This window comes from Halichoeres trimaculatus, unplaced genomic scaffold, assembly GCF_033239565.1.
Source record: "Halichoeres trimaculatus isolate MK-OKI-2021-1 unplaced genomic scaffold, fHalTri1.1 fHalTri1_scaffold_22, whole genome shotgun sequence".
In the NCBI taxonomy this organism is placed as follows: Eukaryota; Metazoa; Chordata; class Actinopteri; order Labriformes; family Labridae; genus Halichoeres; species Halichoeres trimaculatus.
In genome coordinates, this window is record NW_027437200.1 from 4,351,418 (window position 1) to 4,364,546 (window position 13,129).

The following is a 13,129-nucleotide window of genomic DNA, read 5'->3' on the forward strand; positions in this document are numbered from 1 at the left end:
AGGTAACAGAGGCTCCGACCGTCTCCACTACCGGGTCTTTCCAGCACACTTTTTCCGCGCTGGCATGGATCATCCAGACCAAGCAGTCGCTGCGCCTCGGCCGCAATAGAAAAGCATCAGAAAAGCAAATAAAAAAGCGTCAGAGAAAAGAGGAATTAATATGGTGAACTTCACACCAGTTCAAAATGACAATATGTAGATAAAGTAAAGGTGGAAAACAAGGGTACAATAACTTGACAGAATATGTTAAACTTACTTTGGTGGCATCAACCTTGAAAATGTTGAAAATCTGCTGCTTGTCCCACAATTCAGTTCATGGAATTTGCTGTGTTTTTGCAGTGGATAGTCTTAATACAGCATTTCATGGTGAAATAATGCAATAAAATGCTGTAAAATCCTGGTAATAATTGAAACGGCAAATATCACAGCAGTTGACTGTAGTACTACTGTTTTTATTGTAAATTTTAAAATTACTGTCTTATATTGTAATTATTACAGTTAAGTCCTGTGAAGTTGTAATACAGCAATTTACTGTGAGAAAATACAGTGAAACATTGTGAAATCCTGGTAATTTTTTACAGTGCAAGATTGGAAGGGTGTGGTCTTTGTTTTGTGTTTTGAGTTCATAGTTTGGATTTTCTTGTGTATTTTGAGTTTCTTTGTGGTTATTTGGGTGTCTTGTCTTGTCTTGTGTTCTCTCCGTTCAGCTCAGTTATTCTTGTGTTTTCCTTTGTCTTTCATGTTCACTTTGCTACTTCCTGTTTTTGGTTTCGTCCTCCTCGGCTGTGTCTGTAATCTCTCCCTATTCTCTATATGGCGAATATGACATTTTTTTACTTCTGTCCAAAATCTGAGTGAGCATGGTCATCGTCATTATAGTCCACTCAATGTATCCCACAATGCATTTTGAAACGTAGTGTATTAGCGATGCTCACTATATGAGTTATACATACCATTATGCACCGCAGTTCAAACGGAAGAAATGGCTGATAAAATGTTTACTGATAACATGAAACAACATTAAAAACGTAGCTCTCTGTTTAACTCTCGGACAAGTGCGTTTCACAACTTCGAGCAGAGAAACCAACAACACAGGAGTCAGCTGCTGAACCAATCATCGTGGGGGATGCATTCACTGAACCTTGTAATTCTCAAATACAGCATAAGTTGCTGAACAAATATATGGTTTACCTATTCAAAAAAAAACATGTAAATAATGTTTCTATTACATTTGGCTGTTGCAGAAAAAGCTAATGTTAGTTATTACTGAAATCGATACCGTTTTGCAGTGTTTCAGAAAAATTATAACTGTACATCCCCAGCCACCCATGAGAGTCACAAAAGTAATTATATCACTGTCAGCGGGTGGTGAGTAGTGTCCAAAATGTTGTTTACTTACCTGATTCAGTGGACTATGTAGTTCACTACATCCAATTCACTATAAAGTGAGTAGGGAGGAGGGAATTCACACATTGAGAGTGAACACAGCGCAGCACAGCGCCCCCGTTTTTGGGTAGTAACAATTCATACTGGATGTATCTCTAGAGCATTGCGCAGGGCAGCACCCAAAGCAGCTGGACACCTGAGATGACAAGATCACAGGAGAACCACATGTTCCTGCAGGAATCCCGCTTATGACAACGTCTGTCCATGGTGATTAATTAGTATGTTAAATTCACCTGGTCCTCCCAAAACTTTAGCAGCTTGAGTCTATGCCTTCTCCTTTCTGTTGGTGTCCTCATAGAAAGAATGTGTTGTGTCATTTCATATACTTATGAATTTTTTCACCTCCAAGATTAACTTTTCCTCGTCCAAAATCTTCACATTTCATCTGGATCCAACCTGTGTTTGACCTCTGGCCATGTGTCAGTGATGTAGTTTTGATAAACAAGGATGAGATTTACAATCAGGATCCAGAACATAGAGCTTTATTTTGAAATAACTGGATACTCTGATTGTTTTTGTGCCTGATTTCCTGTTTGGTATGACCTGCTCTGCAGAGATTTATGCATTTCTGTACACAATCACATTAATTTTACACTGCAGTGCACGCAGCATGCTGCACTGACTGACAGCTGTTAACACAGGAGCTGCATTTGTAGAGGGAGTTATGTTGCCAGTGATTTCAGGAGAACAGTGGTATGAAACGTGTGCAGCATCAGTTACTACAACACATAAAAAAGGTAAGCTACTGAAATGTGTATTTTAGCTAGCCTTTACAGCTAACATTTGCTAACACGTATGGTGTATTCACACCTCATGTTCTTAACAACTGTCCACAGGGAGGGACAGCCATGGAGCATCAACAACATGTGTAATTAGGCCTACCCAGAGTCCATCATCCAAGTCTACACTCCTTCTCGCCCACTACTCTCTGCTTGTGAAAGACGCCTGGTGCTCCCAGCCCAGTGCGGCTCCAAATCTCTAGCCAAACTCTTCTCCTCTGATGTGCCAAAATGGTGAAATGAAGTACCTAACTCTATACGATCCACAGAGTCCTTCTCTACTTTAAAGACATGTCTGAAGACTCATCTGTTCAGGGAACACTTAAAGGGATAGTTCAGTTTTTTTGAAGTGGGGTTGTATGAGCTCTATGTGACCACTAAGGACATTAGATACAGTAGAAAGTTGTCTCCTCTCCCTCAGTAAGACACAGACTGTAATCGATGGTGACGAGGAAATAGGCGCTAACAGGGAGAGACCGTACCAAATTCAAAGGCTATTTTCTCTGCCTACAAGAACTAAAATCAAAAAGTAATACCACAGTTTAAAAGTACGCTACATAAAATATTTTTTAAGTGCATTAAGTCTTCGGAAATATAAAAATATATCCGGACCTAACTAACTGGTCACGTATCCTTCCACGCAGCGCTAGTGCGCTCCGTCCTCCCTCCTCCTTTCAGATGTAGGGAATGTAAACAAGCTATGCTTCGGGTGCCGGTTGTAGCCTCGTGTAAGTATGATCAAGTATCGTAATTCTTTTGTTTGTACTCTAAGGATTGTGAGTCAGCGTAGGAAATTCAAAATGAGTGACTATGACAGCGACGATGAAGTTCCATTCACTTTGGAACCAAAAGGATACCTGTATGAACCGGAGTACACAGAAGAAGTGCTGCCACAGATGGCGACTGAAAGGAATACAGAGGAAACATCCGTGGACACTGGACATCAAGATGCTGAGTGTTACCGCAGCCACAACTGTTGTTGTTGTTGTTGCTGTTGTTGTTGTTGTTACAGGACACTCCAGAATTCAGAAGAGCAGGGAAATCTGTGTGATGAGTTATACAGACGGCTTGAGAGCCAGCAGTGTCCTCAGACAAACCCTGTAGAGTGTCTGTAACCAAGTTCCACTCGTGACAGCAGTAACACTCAGCATCCATGGGCATTGAGTCACAGCTCAGACATTTACAGCACTGAATATTTCCGACTCTGTCTTGATGTCCAGTGTCCGCGGATGTTTCCTCTGTATTCCTTTCAGTCTCCATCTGTAGCAGCTCTTCTTCTGTGTGGTCCGGTTCATACAGGTATCCTTTTGGTTCCAAAGTGAATGGAACTTCATTGTCGCTGTCATAGTCACTCATTTTGAATTTCCTACGCTGCCTCACAATCCTTAGAGTACAAACAAAAGATTTACGATACTTGATCAAACTTACACGAGGCTACAACCAGCGCCCGAAGCATAGCTTGTTTACATTCCCTACAGCTGAAAGGAGGAGGGGGGACAGGGCGCACTAGCGCTGCGCAGAAGGACACGTGACCAGTTAGTTAGGTCCGGATAAATGTTTATATTTCTGAAGACTTAATGCACTTTAAAAATATTTTATGTAGTGTACTCTTAAACTGTGGTATTTTTGATTTTAGTTCTTGTAGGCAGAGAAAATAGCCTTTGAATTTGGTATGGTCTTTCCCTGTTCTCGTCTATTTCCTTGTCACCATCGATTACAGTCTGTGTCTTACTGAGGGAGAGGAGACAACTTTCTACTGGATCTAATGTCCTTAGTGGTCACATAGAGCTCACACAACCCCGATTCAAAAAAACTGAACTATCCCTTTAAGCACTTAATCTGACACATCTCCTCTTTGTCCTCAGGGGCAGAATGAGTCAGAAGGTCTCAAACCTAGCTCTTAGTGAATTTTCAGCACTAATTACTGAATGTTGGTGAAGATTGAAGAATACTGTTGCAGCAATTCATTGTGTGGTTTGTTGGCTTGATTTGTCCTTGATTTGTTGGAAGAATGGCCCCAAACGATCCAGGTGTGAATACCCCCTAACATAGCTCAAACAAGCTACCTACTGTGTGTCTTCTTAACAAAGCGAGAAGTAAAAGTGTGTTTAGCTAACTTCTTGGCATGTCATATGGGTCAGATGTGAACTAGAAAGTAAACCTTTGCTTGTGTTTCTGAACTAAGTCTGTCCTTCATTTATCCTGACGAACCCAACAGCTCCAAATACTGTGTTTCCTGATTTCAAGCTTAAAATTGTACTCATCCAAAATGAAACCCACTTTTCATGCATCAGTCTCTCATTTTGTAAGAGTTTTGAAAACCCAGAGGCTCACCAGAGGCTATCACCGTTTATTGTCAAGTGTGAGCTGGGTTGCGTGGTATTTGCTCATTCGATCTTACTTTCTTTGTCCTTTCCCTGGGTGGAAGTACTCTCAGGACTCTTCTGATCTGTGTTCTGTCTCGAGTTGTGGACCCCACAGGACTCTTACTGGAGAAAGCAGGGGCCTCTTACACAAGCAAACACTTCCATGCTGCTTCTCTTTTAAGCAGAACCAGGCCTCTGTTGCCAAAAGCATACGAAGGCATGGAGAAGAGAGTCAGACCATCTTTGCAGCGTCTCCCCCTCCTGCTCTTCTGTCTCTGATTTGTTTTGTTGCTTAGCAGAGTTGTTTTTCCCTCTCAACTGTTTCTTGTAGTCTCAAGTGTCATTTGTGCTTGACAAAGTGCACAAACTACTTGATGAATATTTGATTGATTTGGTTTATTCAGATGAATCGTTTGCTTCCCGTATCGACCCACTGTTTCCCTGTTCGCTCATGCTCATCAGCGTGATTTGCAGCTATTTATTATACCAGTGGAGGCTTGACTGTCACTTTCTATGGTTTGTTGCTTTCCAGACACACCTCTCTGTGACTAGGGAAATGTCACTGTCATACATCAAGCAATTTGTTTGTTTTGAGGAAGTCAATTTTATATTTTCCATTGATTTCCATCTCTCCTTGTCTCCCCTCATCTTTGCCTTAGATGCCATTACGGTCTGGGCAGAAGTAGTTCAGGGACAATGCAAACTTTAAAGGTGCTAATGCATGATCACTAGCTTATTATGAACAGAAGAACAACTCTAAAATGTATCTTTAGTACACACTATCCATAGTATTTTCTTCTCTTTACTGCTTCTTTTCCTTTTTGAGAGGCAGGAACTGCTGAAGTCATGACATCTTTTCTCTTTAGTATTTACCTGTGCAGTACACTCAAAAAAGGAACATTGGTGTTTGTTCAATCAGCATAAATAAAACATGTAGCTTCTACTAGATTATTTCATGTTCAGTGGTTAAACATGATTAAAACATGTTGTTTCAGCATGATGTGCAAAATTGTTAAAACAACAAGATCACTTTATGTTTAACTCAACCTAATTGGTTTAGGTAGGAATCCCATCTGCAACACCTCTCCAGAGCAGGAGGTGGCAGTAATGTACAATAGGACCTATTCATCAGAGAGCAGAGCCAGAGGATAACCTGCACTGTAAAAAGGGAATCTTCGATCAGTTGAAGTGAAGTAATTTTTTAATCAATCCAACTCAATATTTAAGTTTAGGTTTCCAATGTGTTTTTGTGGATCATCAACTTGAAATTCTGTGTTACTACAACTAGGAAATTTGAGTAAATTCTACTATGTGTATTTGAGTTACAACAACAAATGTTATTAAATTGAAATAACTTAAAGATAACATGTACATTAAGATTAAATAAATTATCTAGATCTAGATAAAGATATTAATTCAACAAAACATTTTTTTCAGTGTACTTAAATGAAATTTCTGAACTGTATGATGCATAAAAGAAGACTTAAGATGTGAAAATATGATGCTTGGAAAGATTTGCCCTGTACCTTATGTGTTGGGTGAAAAAAAATCAACATCTAAACAAATTGCTTTGACGGAGTAGCTTTTTGCGTACTTTTTTTAATTCAAACCAGTACTTTTACTTCTATGCTAGTGTTATTTCTTTGTGGAAATGTACTCTGTTCCATTTCGCATTTCAGTAGATACTGAATGAGAAAACAATCTGTCAACCAGGCTCAGGCCTCAGACCCTAATTAATGGTGTGAGTGCTAACTGACTGGCTGGCACTATCGTCCAGTAATCAGATGAACATATGGAGAAGATTGGTGAAGAACATGCCGCTCATGATATCACAACAAATACTTTCGCAGGTTTGTAAAAAAAAAAAAAAAGGTACTAATAAACATCCAGCTACTCAAACCTTAATTGTTTAATATTATATTATTATTATTATTATTGAATATTTTCATGTATAGGTTTTATTTTCAGGCCAAAATAACTACATTTATTTTTACTCTGTAAAGGTAGGGTCTGCAGGATTTTTTTGTTACTTTTTAGTTAATCTAACGCTCACATTAGGCTCCTGCTCTGTGGGTCAGTGTCAGCGGCAGTACACACCCACATCCTTCAACCGTGACTTTCATGAACACACTCAGTAGCCCCAGTCTTGTAACGTAACGAAGTACAAATACTTTGTTACTGTACTTTAGTAAAAATGTTTACATATTGGTACTTTACTTCATGACTTTAATGTCTGACAACTTTTACTTTTACTCCACTACATTTCCTTAATAAAATGTTTACTTTTACTCCGTTACATTTCCTCTAGTCATTTCATTACTTGTTACTTCAAAATAAAATTAGAAGAAATTTGAGATAGTGATGTAATGCCTGTTTGTCATGTCAACTGAACTGCCAAGCCTGAAAAAGAAATTCAGCTTGTCCGGGCATGTCACTTTATTGATGCCGTCATGGAAGCACCTGCAGCAGGCACTGATGCTAACGATGCTCCTGAAGCATCTGTTAGGCATGTCGACGACAGTGGCGGTTTCTGTGAACTCTGTGGTGCTGCCGAAGATAACATTGCATAACCGTGGCTGTATTTGCATGACATGGTTTCTTACGTTGGAGTGAAATTTTCTTCCTACTGGATGAAATGCAGAGAGTCAGTGAAACAGCAGCATGCAATGGTTCATAAGTTCAAGCCTCTTTCTCCCGTGCCTGGATGTTGTTCTTTTATTGTAAGGAAGCCACAATAAATTTTAAAATCAAAATTCTGCTTACTTTTCAAAAAAATACTTTTACTTATACTTTTGTTACTTAAGTAGATTTTATATCAGGAAATTACTTTTGATACTTCAGTACAATAAAAATCTGGTACTTCAAGACTTTTACTCAAGTAATATTCTAAAAGGTGACCTTAACTTTTACCAAAGTAGTTTTATGGTAACACGCTTGTACTTTTATTCAAGTACTGCTTTCAAGTACTTTTTACAAGACTGACTTGCCCAGCAACCACCTGTAGCATCACGATCTACGTGGGAGAGACTTGACAGTCGTGCACCTGACTTGTCATATTAGCACAAGCTAATCCCGGGTATTTGACACATACCTGGTTGGCAGGAAGCTAACTAGTGTCGCTCTTCATCAAGTGCTGCTCTCCCAGACCATGAAAGCAAGTAAAAGTCAAGCCAAGCTTTACCCTCCTGTGCTCTCTGGAGAGTCAGTGTCGTTGAAAGTTAATGACTGCTTTGTTATGTTGAGTTGGAAAATGAGAGGGATACACATTTCAAGCATCTTAAGATTCAGTTCAATCTAGGGATGACTAAAGATAGATGTTTTGATGATGAGTTATGCACACTTAAGTAAAAAGTGTGACATCTAACCCTGTTCTCCCAACTTCATGTAAGTGAGACACTGCCAGCGTTGTTTCTTTGCATGCCCTGCTTGCACTGTCATAATACGTGAGCAAACCTGGAGGCAGCTGTTTTTGGCTAAGAAGGTCAAAAAGAGTGGAAACAAAGTATTATAGCCATTCCATAAACAGTCCTAAATAGGGCTATCGTTTTTAGATCGAAATCGCAATTTTAGACAATGTAATTTTGAGATCGCCAAAGCAGCAATTTTTTGCAGCGCTCTTGACTGACTCAGGATCTGTTGTGTCAAGTATTATACACATTCTGTTTTACAAATTTGTAGACAATCTATATGTTAAAAGTGCTGGTAAGCAGGTCAACAGCACAAAGCCTCTGTTTAGGAGTAGAAGTTGATGAAAACAGATTATTTATTATCATCACTATTGATGATTAAAAAATCGTGAATTGCAATATCTGCCAGAAAAATTAGATCTTTTCCTAAAATCGTTCAGCCCTACATGTGAATATCCCAAAGCTTGATTTGAAGAAAATCGTGAATCGAATTGAAATCACAATATCTGCCAGAAAAATCGCAATTCAATCTTTTCTTAAAATCGTTCAGCCCTAGTCCTAAAGTAAGCTGACGTGAAGCAACCTTGAAACAAAACAGGGAATGGACTCTGGTAGTTTTATAGGACTGGTTGAGTGAAGAATTTTTAAAAAATATTGGGAAGAGAAGAAAAGTCACGGGACTACTTTGCTTCACTTGTTAAAAATAGAGAAACACTAGATGGCAAACCACACAAACTACAAACTACAAAATACTCTTTTCATTATTTCTTTACATATACTTTCAAAATATATACTTTTTAAAATGTGGTTCATATTTTGGAGTCTCTGTAAATTTGTTTTAGTTTTATTTATTCATTTATTTTGTGCAGCCTTATTTTCTGTTCTTCCCCTGCCCTCTCCCCTTTCTGTGTCATCCCTGTGGAGATGAAGGGGGCTGTTTTTTTTAACTTTATCTCTTTTTACATCTGTTTATTTATTTCACATGGACCTTTTCACTTATAGTGTGTTTAGTGGGTTAACTCTGTAGATTTTATTTTTATTTAGTTTCTATGTTGCATCCAAAGTGTTATCTGGTAGTATTTTGGGTGTCCATAAGCTTAGTGCTGGCCTAAAGGGCATATTTACAGGTTATTTTTTTAAATGAACACTTAACATGGTCTGACAATGGCAATGGCAGAATAAGTCATTCACTGATTTTGTATTTTATTCAACAAAAAAAGCAAATTTAGAGGAAGAAGTGTCTGTAAAGTTGTTTAAAACGCTCTTTTTTCAACATCGCGCCATTTGATCTAACAAAAGGGACTCACATTCCTTTACTCCTCTTTGAGCAAATGAGGATAACAGGTTGTCATGAGTGAGATCGGACACTTCAGGTTGTGTTCATTGCGTTTCTTCCCAAGTATTATTTAATTTAACCATTCATTAAGATGATTAAAATGTGTTTGGATGGATACAGAAATAGCTTATGCAGCTGACAAGACGGGACTTTATTTCTGCATCGGTCTCAAAAAAAAAAAAAACGCAGTCATTCGTGGAGCCCATTTCTCAACGGGAAGATTGATTTGATGGAGTCTTTTTTATAACGCCTATGGATGGAGTTCAGGATGGAATTCCGGAGCCGGGTGAGACTGACATGGTTGCTGCCGGGTCGGACAACTGCAGCTTGTGAGTCTTGGTTTGCTGACTCTGGATCAGTGGATAGACCTCTCAGTCTTTCTCTCTGTGGGCTTTACCATGATGGCTCAAAGCGTGTTGCTTTATGATCAGCTCTTACATGTACTTCTCATTTTTGAAGTCAGTGAATCTGATTTCAAACTTTAAATACTTTGTTGTGGCTTCATATCACTAGCTAACAGCGCTCACTCACTGGGACACCTGCTCCGTCTCTATCTTTCCTTGCAGGCTCATAATTATAACCCTGAGGACCATCATAGGGATAGGAAAAGAGGTTTTCTTCCTCTTCATTGACAGGAGTGACAGTCTGATCCATGTTTATTATCAATGTTAAACAGAGGCAGAGGCAGCGGAACCCCCCCTCTGTGATGTCATGTTCAAATCACAGTTTTCAATGAGAAAGTATAAAAACCCGTACTAAAATGTCTGCAGGAGACCCTGTGAGTTATTCCTTTAGAAATTTCTTTCAGGATATTGTTCTTAAGTTATTTTCCTATCAATTTCTTAACAGCTGTCTTCAACCTGCAATATGACCTTTGAAATGATACTCCGGGATGGAACAAGTTGGGTCCTATCACAAGGTTTAGTGCAGAAATTACCCCTACAGCAGTGTTTTTGTGCAGCAGAAGCCCAGAGCGCTCACACCAAACACCCCCTCCCTGCTCCTCTGCCAGTTTCCTCTGCACTCAGACGGGGCCATATTTTACTTGACCAAAAACACAAATAAACGGACTCCCACCGAAAAAATCTGATATCAGTCTGCATTCACGCTTTTAGAGAATTTTCAGCGCGTTACTTTCACACAAAAACACCGCTAAATAAGGCTCTAGTTCTCATCGTGTCTCTTCGTCCTGGCAGACTAACTGCGTTTGTTTATATCTGGCACGCCCCGGGCATGGACTGATACACTAAGCGGCGAGCACCTCGTAGCCAGCTGTGGCTCTGCAGCGGAGGTAGCGCCGTTTTACAACACTTTAAGCTAGCTAAGATGTGCATTTATCCGTGAAGGAGCAGAGGCAGGCTGCTCTGTTTCATTTAAAAAGACACTGCTAGAGGGAGAGCAAGATCTTGTGCTGGTCATCTTATGAAAACCACAATGCAGAGTAGGGATGCACCATATCTGATTTTTTTTTGTCTAAATCTGAATTTCTCTGAATTTCTGCATTTGCTGTTATTTTAAATCTCAGGTAGCTAATAATGATATTTTTTCTGTTTGCACAAATGCAAAGATCAGTGACTCATCTGTATTGGAAGTAGCATGCTGTATTATGGTGCATACTCTTATCACATTTGTCATGAAATATTCATGTCTAGCGCAAAATAAGAAAATTATACCCTAAAGTACAGTTCATTCAGCCGGTGTGACCACAAGTGTGCTCTGCTAAAGCATGATTCACTTCTCTGCTTCTACACACTTCAAAGAGGTGGGCTTCAGCACGGTTCCCTTTATGCACAAGCACACGAGCACAAGCACATGGACATGAAGTATGATCGAAGAAGTATGATTGCTGCAACCGCTCCTCTCCACAATCATTTTAAATCATAGCAAGGGTGTTAGAGGTCTGTGTCGGGGCAAAACAACTCAGTATAAGCAAAGAAAGTCTCTAAAGTTGCAGCAGTGCTCCCTGTGTCTCATTGCCCTGACTCTGAACATACGCTTCACTATGACGTAGGCGAGCCATGCGTGAGTGTTACAGTCTGGTTCATATTGCAGTAGTGTGACCACGGGCCGTGCTCTCCAGTGGAGAAACGGCACTGCGGGAGGCATCAGGCTTGATTATAGCACATTTTGAATGGCCAGTGCACCCTCAATCTGCACTGCGCAAACAAAATCACAAAAAGTGCAAAAAATATCTGCAGCTTCAATCCGTGGTCAGAACATAGAGAAACAGGTGGGCTCTGTCTGTGAGCTTTTAACAGTGTGTAGCAGAGAGTGGTGTGCAATAAGCAGCAGCCCATTGGCCGATATCCAGTATTTTAATTTTTAAGCCATTATCGGCTGATACTGATAACAGGCACGTGCAGACGTAGGGGTGGAGGGTGGTCGAGCGCCTGCCCTTTTGCCCCTTGATGCTCAAAGTGCCCTTTTGTCAAATTAATGGGTTTTTTTTAAATTATTTTATATCTTATAGTGTGTGTGAAAAAATCTGGCTGTCTTGTCCAAAAGTAATCTAATATTAAATTAAAATAATTTAGATTTAGCTTGTTTGGTCACATGATCCACGACCTGCCCTGACATGACCTGCCCAGAGCTAAGCGCCGCCCTGGCTTTAATTGCCAATGCCGACTGCCGACGGTCAGGATAATCAACAGGTTTTGCAGTGGTAGCGTTTATTTTGTGCAAGGTTTATTCCTGCAAGATGACATAAGTTAAAGTGAGCAATAAGCATCGTCTGTCTCAGCAACTGTTGAACGTTCATTCTCCAAACTGAAGCGAAAACAAAACTTTGCTCTGAGGAGAGGTTGTCTGAGCTTCTGTTACTGGCAATTAAGAGGGAAATTCTAGTCAACCTCAGTGAAGTCATTGACAACTTTCAGAGCATGGGCAACAGAAAGTTGCTGTTATAACTGAAGCATGGTAAAATGTCACTGTGATGTGTAAAGAATATTAATGTTCCCCTTTATGTCCAAAACAGTTATTTGGTGTGTTATTTTGTGAAATCAAAAGTAAAGCTGTGAAATTAAAATAAAGAGCGGTCATAACTGCTTCATTTTGTCTTTAATGTGATTAAAATGGAAATCAACAGTTTGACAGGTCAGTCACAGGGAGCCATTTTCAGTGCTGTTTATCTTTGCATCTTGTCATGATCACACAACACTTGTTTAATCAGCTACTATTTCTCCCATGCTCTTTTTAGTTTCTACACTCAGATGAATACGGTTCACTTTCAACAAACCCAGCAGCAGCCCCCTCCTCACCAACCCCTCAACAGAAGCTGCTCAGTGTCCTCAGCCATCAGGTGAAACAAACACTACTTTTGCTTTCCACTGGCATCTAAGGAATCTATGAGGTGTTGGACAATGATATAGTGCATTGTGATTCTGTTACATCCTTTATGAATATGGGTTGCTACAATTCAGCTTTGTCATTGTACGGTTTTGAAGCCAAAATACCGCCATCTCAGGCGCAGCCATTGGCAGCAATTACAGCCAGAGTCTGCGCAGTAGAGATGATGAGGGATTCTGGGAGAGTCTGAGTAGAGCTGGGTGACAAAAATAATATTATTCTTTTCTCTTTCCAGAGTCTAATCACTTCTTGACTCTGCCACCTGACATATTTTACATAAAGCCTTATTTTTAACCTTATATATATATTATAACTAATGAAAATGAAACTTTTCAGAAAAAAAGAGGACTTGGATACAAGACAGCCAAATGATATTTTCAATTCACCACAACAATTGGACGTGAGAAACATTTCTACGAGGAGTATTAGTCTTTTTAAGTGTGACCACAG